Genomic DNA, 9,836 nt, shown 5'->3' with positions numbered 1-9,836 from the left:
TTACTCTGTACTATTCCTTCAAATTCCAACGTCATAGATTTGAGAATTCAAAGATTTCATCACAGTTACACAGCCAAATAATTTTTACCCATTTTTAATAAAGCCCTAATAGCCAGAATTAGGAAATTAAATGTTCAGATCTAAACTCATACAATAAACTATTACAAGTTGCAGAACACTAACATTGAAAACAGGTTCTTATGCTTCTTTATAGAATAGTTAACACTGTTTATTTCTTAGTATGAAGTAACAGATTAATCTTACATGACCTGGGAGCACCATAAGTAATTACCTGACAAAAGACTTGGATCTGGAACCAGCTGAGCTTGTAGGTGAGAGTATTGTAGGAAGAGAAGCTGATGGCTAATATTTCTCCATTCTTTATACACTTTGCCCTGTGACAATCAATGACTCTTGTACATAATTTGCTAGATGATTCCATCCATCTTCGAGCCAAATTTCACCTTGATTCAAAGCAAGGGAAATTGGCAAAGCTCTGCCCTCTATTGCTTGGCAGCAACAATTATGATTGGGGAAATATTACGGATTTTATAAATCTCAGGATTCAAAACATAAAATTGATCCCAAACTTCACATCTGGTCTATGAAATCTAAACATGAAATTTAAAAAGTATAATACTGAGAACTGGAGAGACACTAAAGCAGGCAAGCTGTTTGCTTTGTATGCAGCTATCATGGGTCTGATCTCCAGCACTGCATAGGTTTTCTTAAGCATCACCCTGAGCACAGAGTCTGGAGTAAGCCCTGAGCACAGCTCTGTGTAGTCACAAACCAAAAATAATAGAACTACTAAGAATTTATGGGAATAACTGTTAAAGAGAATAAAACAAATATTTTCCATAAAATTACAATCAAGTTTCATTCATCATTACTTGATATCTCATCAGTAATTTTGATTGTACACTGACACAAATTTAAGGACATCAAATAGACATTCATATTTATACTTATTATCTCTTCATAGAGAATCATCTTACAAAAAACTATAATTTTACTGATACTTAAGACACTAGATAGAAAGCTTCATAAAGACATAACATTAATAAACTGATAACACATCCTGTATCTATTACCGATTGGTCATCTATATGATAAATTCTGTATACAGAAACTTAGTCCTTTACTTATGCATGATTATTTTTCCTTGTGATTATTTTTATCTTCACTATCAATTTACATCGATGTGTTTTTGTTCAGGGACTTCTGTATTTAGTTAAGCCTTATCTCTGTGTCTGCCTCATTTTTGTAAATTAAATTTTATCTCATGAAATGACAAGCAGTTTAGAATAGAATTTTGTGATCTTTATCCTCCTATTTCCAGAGCAGCACCTGAATTGCAATGGGTTAATGTTTGTGGATTACCAAATGTGCATGGAAGAAAAATGAAATACAAGTTAGTAACTAGTATGTAATAGTGGAGAAATTAATTTACAAAAATTATATTTGTAAGCAAATGTGGATTTTCAAATAAACACTATTTTCCATTTATAGGTATAAACTGCTGTTCAAAAGATTAAAATGCAATAATAACTTTAGATGCATAACTTAATGATGTTATAAATTATTAGTGTTTGTAAAAACATATTTGATCATACTTATATGCTTAGTGAAGTGCATACGCAAATATGTGTAGCAAATATATTAGTAAACAGTGTTATGACAAAGGATAACTTAGAAAGCATATAATGCAAAATTGTTTTGCTAAAATATTTTTAAAATATTAATATATAAAAGTATTACCATAAATAGTACTAAAGGACATAAACTGGATAATATTAAGTTAAAAAGAAAAAAATTAAAATATTACACATATAATGTAACCATTTATGGAAATAAAATATAATATATGTGAAATAAGAGAAACAGAAATTTAGTTTTAAATGAAAATTTTCTATGATCAAAAGTATATTTTTATTTTTAATATTTTTAATGCTTTTTATAATACTATAATAAACATACATTGCCTTTCTTCTGCATTATTCTTTAATTGAAAAAGAGGACTATTAATATAATGAAAAAGTTTAACATCATTTAATTGTTAATTCAATAAGCAGCATATTGTAAACATTTTATATAATATTGGGGAATGTTCTTGCTAGTTATTACCCTTTATCACATGTGAACAAAATTTTTCTTGAAAATAAATATTAGATATTCTGAAATTGTCCTCTTCTAAAAAAATAATGCAAAATTTAATTTTAAAAAGTACAATACATTAACAAAATACTTTAGTGATGTATGCTTTACTATGCCCAATATATATGCCCAGTATATGGCCAGTGTGCTCAGACACAAAACTCACCAGGTGAGGAAAAGACAGACTCTTTCCTTTAAGACTCACAATTAAAATGGAATGACAAATGTTTCTAAAAGGATACCAGTAAAACCAAAAATAACATCAGAAAAAAAATAGGATTTTTAGAAGTGACTTCTAAAATAAATTTGTCAAAGAAAAACCCCATTAAAATATACTAAAGAAATTCACCGAACATCACAATTTCAACAATATACAATATTACATTTCAACAATATCTTCAGCTTACTTTCTTCTAGGATAACTGTAAATAAAACGCTTTGCATTCTGTTTGTTAGTGGAATGCTTCCGCAGCTCCACTTCCTTTCAAACCATACTCGTGGCTATTAATGGATTATTCTCATCCACAGCTATAATCAATTAAAGAATAAAACTGGAAGAAAACAGGATGTAAATTAAACCTTTTCCCAATGTCGAGGACAAGGAAATGAGCCAATACACAACCTCAAAAAACATAACAGTAAAACAATGTATGCATTTGGGTAGATTGAAAGCATTAGAAGTTTTTATCAGTTTAGCAGATATCTTTGTTTTATTTTTGATAAGACATTCTTGTTGTTTATCTGAATTTAATAAAATGATTATTCTTGATTATGATTCATGAAAAGTATACTAATCTTACTATCATAAAAATCAAACATATAGAACTATTGCTATATTACTTTCAGAACATCTTAGTAACTAAAAGAAATGGTAAAGTACAAACAACTTAAGCCAAACAAAATTGCAAACCATTCAATCTTTTCCTTACTAAAGTAAATAGTTTTTAAGAAAGAATGAAAGATTGTTTTCAGATTTTCATAGGCAAATTAATATTAATGACTATTTGTCTCAATATACCTCTACACATTATACTATTTGTTCCCATGTTGATATAAAACAAGCTCTATTTCCAAGTCATATGACAAGAAATTATCCAGTTGAACAAAGAGCAGAGCTAGCTCAATGCTGTATTAATCGCCTACAGCACTGTTGTCATTTATTCAATGTTAAATATTAATAACAATAAAAGCTTCCATAAGCAATGCCAGACAAAGCACAAGGGAATAGTGAGTCCTCATTTATGCTGACACCATCAACTTTATGGGGTCAGAATTATGATCCCAAAGAGAAGGTAGGATTTTGATTCTGCTCACACCCAGCCCTTCTATAGGATTATGTATACTATAGTTTTCTGGTAAATTCATAAGAAGTTCTAAAAATTTTCTGGGAAATGAAGTGAAACTATATAACACTAGATCTTTTAAAGAGCCTTTTTTAATTCTACTGATTTGTTTATTTGGAAAAACTAATGAAGATTTTTTGTTTCTTTTGTTTTTGGGCCACACCTGGTGACTCTCAGGGGTTACTCCTGGCTATGCACTCAGAAATCGTTCCTGGTTTGGGGGGACCATATAGAATGCCAGGGATTGAACTCATGTCTGTCCTGCGTCAGCTGCGTGCAAGCCAGGCACCCTACAGCTGATTGCTCCGGCCCCAAAACTAATGAAAATTTTAAGTTGAGTTGAAAATGTTTCCCTATTTCTTCTAGGGCACTATTTCCTTCAGCATGTTAAGGCCAGGAAATGGAAATTTAATAAGTAACATGTGAAAGCATTAGCAGAAAATCCAATTCCATCAACAGTTCCATTTCCAGCCTGGCTCTTCCATCATGTATTCCAGGATTGACTTCCAACGACATATGGGAAAGACATCAAGTGTTCCCAAACAACTTTGGCAAACCCAAAATTGTCAAATCTCTTGCAGAAACTTAAAGCTCTATTTGGCAATCACTGAATAAATGAGTGAGTTTTGAAGGATCAACAATCCTATGCTTGCTTTCTTTACATTCAAACGAAAACAAGTCCAACAACATCCTTATATTGTATTTAGAATTTCAATTCTACACTTTGCTATAAATTTTTTCTATTTGTCCCTTGTTGTTTTCTATTGCGTACTTTAAGATAAGTACCTAACAAAAGGCTGACACTAATCTTTGCACGGTAACTGCCATTCATTCACATCAACTTAACATACCAGTATTTTGCTCCTTCAAGCTCAACTTATTCCTCTCCCCTTTCCTATGAATCACAAATCTTTCAGAGGTGTAATGAGGCAACAGTCCCGTAGCTCTGAAACCTAATATAGTGTATTAATAAAATAAGCCTACAGAGAGATACAAGATTATTGATATGGATAAAGTGACTCAACTTATAGCAATCAACAGACATTAAGGGTTACAGTCATTCATAGTTAACAGCCATACATTCTAGAAACCTACCAATCAGGGAATAAACTGAATATAAATGAGTGAAGTTAGAAGAGAGGGACACATTCACAATGATATCTCATTTGTGGAGCATATGAGAACAGAATAAAGGATTAACAGATACCCAAAAGCATAGAAAAATAAAAGCATGAGAAATGGTTTCCAATAGGAAGCTTGCCACTGGGAGGTGGCTGAAAAGTGGAGGAAAATAGTGAAGGTATTGTTATTGGAACATTGTATGCCTAAAATTCAATCATAAATAACTTGGTAAGGTTGCAATTCACAATGATTCAATCAAAAAATATACACACACATATATAGGAGCAAAGAAAATTTGACCTAGCAATTAGAACATATTTGTACAAAACATACATGCCTGGATGAACAACACACACAGGATACCTCCTCTGATGAGCATTCATATGCCTAGATTAGCTATCAGATTGAGTAACAAATTATTTTGTGTATAGGAATGAGTACACTGAGATAGCTGTCCCTATGGTCAAAGGCACTGCTCTCTCCATCCCAGCCTTTGTTGAGCCTCACGTGCTGTTTCTGGCTCTGGACAACTGCTGTGCAGAGACAATGAAGCAGTGTGGAGAGGAAAGATGGTCTCTCTACCATCTGGTGATCAAAGGCCCTTGAGGGCACTTATATTAGGTCACTAGCTTTTCTGCCACAATCTGACAGGGACTTGGCCAAATACCATTTTTCCCCTTATTCCTCAGAGGCCTCTCAAAGAGACCTGTTCTGTATGGCTATGTCCCCATAGAGGTACAGTGACCTTTTGCTGTACCTTCTCAACAGAGCAGCCAGAATTATCTTTATAGGGCAAAAATTAGATCAAGACAAACCTTTCTTTCCTGCTGCATTTTTGCTCAAATCCAAATGTCATTGGTTGCAGAATCCAGCTTTATGTGGTTCCTGCCCAAGATCAGTTTCTTTCCACATCACTCCTTCAGTGTTCTTCAAGGTGTTGTGTATGTAAATATTTTAGGGGATTACTATGTTACTCACCCTAAACTGATTGGTGATTGTGCCCTACCCTAGGGTGTGACCTGGCATTCTGCCCCTCACCCTGGGGTAGTACCTGATTCTGCTTCCACCATTGATTGGTATTTGATCCCACCATTGGGTGGTACCTGATTCTGGGGAATAAAAACAAGGGTCTGTGGAAGGCCAGGGCTTTTTGGCTGGAACTGAAGTCTTTGGACTTCAGTCTTGTCCACCGAATAAAGCAAATATTTCCACGAGCTGACTGTCTGCGAGCTGTTTACCCGCCGTTTCACCTCAGAACCGTCGGCTAGACAGGGTGGCAGACGCGTGCTCCGAGCTGGAAGGGAAAGACCTCATCCTCCATCCCTCCATCAGTCAACCTCTTCAGGGGCTGACTTGCTACACAAGGTTCCAATGTCTGATCTCTCTTCTGGTGCTTGAATAAACCATGATTTCACCACTTTATAGATTTTGTACTTATTTTACAGAACAAGATTTTGATTTTTGGTATGGCTCCTATTTCCATTTATTTTTTGGCGGGTGTCTTTATTCATATCATTTCCTGTGAAATTGTCTGAAACTTCTCCATGTTATGTCCTCAACTCCTAGATGGGTTAGTGATGTCATATGTATTTTTTTTAAATACATGAACATATGATCTGCCTGAATGAATTCACAAAACTAAGCATATTAGTATAAATGATTACCAACATAATAATTTTCTTTTTTTTTTTTTGGTTTTTTGGGCCACACCCATTTGATGCTCAGGGGTTACTCCTGGCTAAGCGCTCAGAAATTGCCCCTGGCTGGGGGGGGGATTGAACCATGGTCCTTCCTTGGCTAGCGCTTGCAAGGCAGACACCTTACCTCTAGTGCCACCTCGCCGGCCCCAGTTTTCTATTGTAACTTATTATAAGTAACATTTATAGGCAATGGCTGGTCTATTGATTAGAACACTGACCTTTCTTTATTCCCCTTTCCTTAATTTTATGCATAACCTATATTTTATCTTTACTAAATGCAAATTTATTTATCTCTTCTAACTGTATATACATACTAGTTAAGAAAGCACTCTGAAAGGACTCAAGCAACAGAGAGGGGCAGAATTCAAGAAGTATAAAAATTTCAGGTGCTTCTATTAATAATTTATTACTAATTTATTACTGTAAGCCTCAGATTCAAACTGAAGTGTTTTTAACTTCATGGGTTTAATTGATAAAAATGTTATTTATCCTTAGTAACAACAATAGCTATCTAACATCAGGCATAATCTAAAGGGGGAAATAACCAACATTCTTTCTATATGGATTTAAGAAGAATGACATTGTAAGTAGAATTAGATAAAGAGTGAAAAAAATAGCCATTTGATAACCTATGGAATCCTAAAACACTGGTTTTTGATTTTTTAATTAGCGTGTTATTTCATCTAGTAATTCTTTCCAGAAAAATTAAAATACATGTGGTTATCTTACTAAATTATGCCTTGATAAATAAAAAGAATGCATTCACAGTGAAGGAAATAGATCATAGTATCAGAGGATGATTTACCTATTGTAATCATTTATACAATCTTGGTTTTCCTAAAAATGATGATAAGCAATATTTGCTTATAATTTATTGCCATATGTTATCATAAATGAGATGAGAGAACTTTCCCAGATGGGTTAAAATTAAGAGCAACTCTGTCTAAATATGCTACCTTAAATTCAGGAATAATTTTAATTTTAAGATGTCTTTCTAATCACTACTTGATATCAATGAAGGTATGCGTTTTAAAACAGTGCCACAAACTACATTGTCTAAATGGGAATAAAAGGAATAGAGAGGGAGAAGGAGAGAGTGTGAGGGAGAAAGAGAGGAAGAAAGGAGAGAGGAGGGAGAGAAAGAGGAAGAAAAAGAGAATGAAACACAGAAACCTGACAGGAACAACAGTGATTGTGTGAAAAACTTTTATTAGGACCACAAAGAATGGCTCAGGGGTTGGACAACCTAGTATGCTTGGAGCCCAGAGTTGGTCTTATGCCAGAATACTTCAGGGATAAGGTCTCCTTGTATTTAGTCCAAGGCTTTTCCTTTCTATTTCTTCCGTATTTTGCTGGGCCTATGAAAACAACAATTGCCACTCACACACCATTTTTTACTGTATTTCTTTAAATCTTATTCTTTTTAAAAAAAAAGAGCTTACTTAACCTTCTGCTATTGCTTTAATGAGTTCATTGGTGATACAATAATTTTCACAAATATACTTGCTACTGAACTTTTTCTTTCCTTTCTCTTCCATTTTTTTAGTTTGTCTTTCTATTTTCTATTTTTTAATAACTTTGCTTTTTTGTCATCTTGAAACAAATATATTATGATTAGTATGTCAACTATGTGATGCATTTTCTTTAAATAAATGTAAAACAGAAAAGCAAAAGAGAGAATGACAGAGAGAAAAGAAAAATTGTCTGCCCAGAGGCAGGCAAGGGGGAGGATAGGAGGAAAACTGGGAACATTGGTAGTGGGAAATCTGTACTGGTGAAGGGTGTTGTACATTATATGACTGAAACTTAATCATGAGCATCTTTGCAATTGTGAAAATAATTAAAAAGCCCACTATATTATGAACAACCTTATAACCATAGTGTTTAAATAAAGTAATTTAAAGAGTTACAAGTAAGTGGCAAGTTGTTTGCAAATCTTCTAAACCAATATTGCATAAACAAAATTTTTTAAATAACAAAATAAAGAATATTAGATATTAGAATTTATATAAATTTGGGTCTTTAATACTAAGAACAGCTTGTTACATATTTTAAATCTGGATTAATCAAACACAGAAACCAATCACATGATAATATCACAAATGAAGGAAGATAGAAAAATCAGAAGCAAAGAACATAAATGATAGTTACAAAGGTTACAGTGGTGGAAAAATAAAAAAATAATTGTGAAGATGCATGAAATAGTACTTATAGAGATGAATAAGTCTAGCATTCTAATTGTCATGCTGTTTATAGTTAATCATATTGTATTGGAAATTTGCTTAAATATTTAAAATATATAAGAAGTAGACATGTGCTTTTGCAATAGAACACTAAAAATATATCAAATTTTCAAATCAGTAAAAAGACTAAAAAAAATTTCACTAACTTTTACAGAACCTTGGAACTAAACCAAGATTTCAATTTATTCAAGAAAATTTTGCTGAAATAGTGAAAACAGTAAGTCCAGTGAAGTCTGTAATTTCATGTTCACACCAACTCTCTCTACAACTCTCTGGTAGCAATGAAAACCACAGTTATTACAACCTTTGTATCCAAGGCAGCTGTGGGAAATGACAGACTTGTAGCTATGATAGGAGAGCAAAAGACTTTGGAGTATCTCAAAATCTCATGCTCCCATACAGAATAATATTTAAGTCATTTAGGAAATATTAATAAAAAGAACCTTGTAAAACTTCATTCAGAGGATTTGTTTACATTTTGTTCTACAACTGTGAGAAAAGCTCATCTCCAGGTATGCAAAAACAATCAGAAGCAATTGTTTAAAAGAACTGATGTCCCAGGCCATGCCATCTATTTTTTTTTCATTTGTTTTGGGTTTTTTTTTTGGGGGGAGGCACACCTGGTGACGCTCAGGGTTACTCCTGGCTATGCGCTCAGAAATCGCTTCTGGCTTTGGGGACTATATGGGACACCAGGGGAACGAACCACAGTCTGTCCTAGGCTAGCAACAGCAAGGCAGACACCTTACCTCTCCTCCACACCACTACTCCGGCCCCCAGGCCATCTACTTTTGTAAACAAGAAGTGGTCTAAGGTGCGAGCATAAGGCCGTCCTGCAGGTCTAGACGGCGGGCCTGGCCGTCTTCTCTGAGCGCCTCGACTTCTGCCAGCACCACAAGGACGAGCAAGGGTAGACAGATGAAGGAGGAGGATGAAAAACAGGTGGAGGCGGTGACTGCTGTGGTGGCAACGGGTTTGCAGGTCTACCCCAGCCCCGGCCCCCTGAAGACTGAGAACGAAAAGGCCACGGCCCATGCTCAAGGCACCTACCCCCGTGAGAAAGGAGGGGCGTCGCGGCAGGGGACGAGGGCGAGGGAGAGGCCGTGGACGGGGCGCCTTGGCCCCAGCGCCGCCTTTGGAGCCCGCTCCCCAATTGGAGCCCGCTCCCTCCTTGCAGCCCGCTCCCCCCTTGCATCCCGCATCAGCCCCAGACTCCTGCAGCGAAGAGCATGAGCCTGCCAGCCCCCTGCACCAACGGGGATGATGAAGAT

Source organism: Suncus etruscus, chromosome 6, assembly GCF_024139225.1.
Source record: "Suncus etruscus isolate mSunEtr1 chromosome 6, mSunEtr1.pri.cur, whole genome shotgun sequence".
Taxonomy (NCBI): Eukaryota; Metazoa; Chordata; class Mammalia; order Eulipotyphla; family Soricidae; genus Suncus; species Suncus etruscus.
The sequence above is the reverse complement of the archived record's forward strand: the minus strand, read 5'-3'. Positions refer to the sequence as shown.